Here is a 2,624-nt window from a genome sequence, read left to right on the forward strand (position 1 = left end):
TTCAGAAGCTTTTGTGAAGAATACAAGATAGAGTTCTACAATTCCACACCGGCGTATCCTCAATCAAATGGGCAGGCTGAAGCATCAAATAAAGTCGTCTTGGATGGACTAAAGAAAAGGCTAGAGAAAGCAAAAGGCAAGTGGGCGGATGAACTTCCTCATGTTTTATGGGCCTACCGCACCACACCTCGGCGATCAACAGGAGAAACACCATTCTCCTTAGCATATGGAATGGAAGCGGTGATCCCACTAGAAGTTGGCCTCCCCACAATTCGAAGCGAAAATTTTGATCCAGACTTAAATGGAGAAGCCATAGCCTTAGAACTCAACCTTGCAGAAGAAAGAAGAGAAAGAGCGTTGGTCCACATCGCCGCATACCAACGAGAGTTAATCAAAAAATACAGCAAAAAGGTTCATCCAAGACAATTCAAAATTGGCGATTGGGTACTGCGCAAAGTAATGGGAAACACCTTGGTCCCAGGAGACGGCAAGTTAGGCCCCAATTGGGAAGGTCCCTATAAGGTGGTTGGGTTAGCCGGCAAAGGGGCATACCACCTAGAAGACAAGGATGGCAAGGCAATCCCTAGGCCATGGAATACGGCCAATCTCAAGTTATTTTACTTTTAGCTTTTCTTTTTCAAACATGTAATTTTCTCTTCCTTCAATAAAATGAGCAATTCTTTTCAGCACAAATTATTCTTTGTAAAAGTTAGCTTTAGAGACTAAGTTTATTGCAAGCATTCTATTCCAAGTTAGCTGGAAAAACTAACTCAGAGGTTGGCTGGATTTAACCAACATCCTTCCTAAGCCCAGGATAAGGATCTAGGCTGCAGGACATTTGGTCGGAATAACCAAATACTATAAGTCAGCTGGAAAAACTAACTTCAATGGTTGGCTGGAATAAACAAACTCTTGATACTCTTCGGCCGAAGTAAATGCATGGCTGAAGAGTGGTTGGCTGGAATAAACCAACTCCTGTTCCTCTTCAGCCGAAGTAAGTGTACGGCTGAAGAATGGTTGGCTGGAATAAACCAACTCCTGTTACTCTTCAGCCGAAGTAAGTGTACGGCTGAAGAGTGGTTGGCTGGAATAAACCAACTCCTGTTACTCTTCAGCCGAAGTAAGTGTACGGCTGAAGAATGGTTGGCTGGAATAAACCAACTCCTGTTACTCTTCAGCCGAAGTAAGTGTACGGCTGAAGAGTGGTTGGCTGGAATAAACCAACTCTTGTTACTCTTCAGCCGAAGTAAGTGTATGGCTGAAGAGTGGTTGGCTGGAATAAACCAACTCCTGTTACTCTTCAGCCGAAGTAAGTGTACGGCTGAAGAGTGGTTGGCTGGAATAAACCAACACTTGTTACTCTTCAGCCGAAGTAAGTGTTAGGCTGAAGGGTGGTTGGCTGGAATAAACCAACTCTTGTTACTCTTCAGCCGAAGTAAGTGTATGGCTGAAGAGTGGTTGGCTGGAATAAACCAACTCCTGTTACTCTTCAGCCGAAGTAAGTGTACGGCTGAAGAATGGTTGGCTGGAATAAACCAACTCCTGTTACTCTTCAGCCGAAGTAAGTGTACGGCTGAAGAGTGGTTGGCTGGAATAAACCAACACTTGTTACTCTTCAGCTGAAGTAAGTGTAAGGCTGAAGGGTGGTTGGCTGGAATAAACCAACTCTTGTTACTCTTCAGCCGAAGTAAGTGTATGGCTGAAGAGTGGTTGGCTGGATTAAACCAACTCTTGTTACTCTTCAGCCGAAGTAAGTGTAAGGCTGAAGAGTGGTTGGCTGGATTAAACCAACACTTAATACTCCTCAGCCGAAGTAATTATGTCGGCTAAGGAGTGGTTGGCTGGTAAGTATAGTTTAACCAACCAAAAACCGAAATAACACTTGGAGTAATAGAAGACATTACAAATGCAAGCATACACACAATAACCGGAATAAGAGAAGTAAAATTTTCATTCGAAAGAGAAGTCATTACAAGGGGGCTTAGTTCGGTTACAAAGAAAAGAGTACAAATTTAAGAGAAAAGTTCATCTATCTCGGCATCAAAGGCAGCATCAGTGTCAGCTGGAAGACCGGTTTCTGGCGGCAGGACTCCTTCAGTCACAACAGTGGTATCGACCGGAGCCACAGTTTCATTTGGCTGTTCAATAGTCAGATCTTCCACTCTGGACTCGGGCCGATCTATCTGATCCACATTCACAACCGAAGTATCCCCAGGGGCAGAGTCTTCATCAGAATCTTCATCATCTGAGCCCTCAAGGAACTGCTGTTGCATGGCCGTGGCATATTCCATCAAGGAGTTAGGTATGAAATAGGCTGGAGGGTTGAAAACCTCGGTCTGAGGATCATGACCGAGCTTCTCAACGGCTCCCCTCCAGCCGCACTTAAAGAAAAGATCCTTGGCAGCATTACATTGTTGGGCGTAAGCGTCCTCTGCTCTCTTGAAGCCCTGCTGGTCAGCCTGTTTTACCTTCTCCTTTATTTCGGCATCCTTCTTTCTTTCAAGTTTTAGCAACTCGCGCAAGTACTTGTCCTTCAGCACAATGGCAGTCTTTTGCTTTTCGGCCTCGGCCGAACTAACCATTCCGGTCAAACGACCGACCTCACCTCGGAGTTCGGCCATTTC

The sequence above is a fragment of the Camellia sinensis genome, chromosome 8, assembly GCF_055761805.1.
Source record: "Camellia sinensis isolate YWXY chromosome 8, ASM5576180v1, whole genome shotgun sequence".
Classification (NCBI taxonomy): Eukaryota; Viridiplantae; Streptophyta; class Magnoliopsida; order Ericales; family Theaceae; genus Camellia; species Camellia sinensis.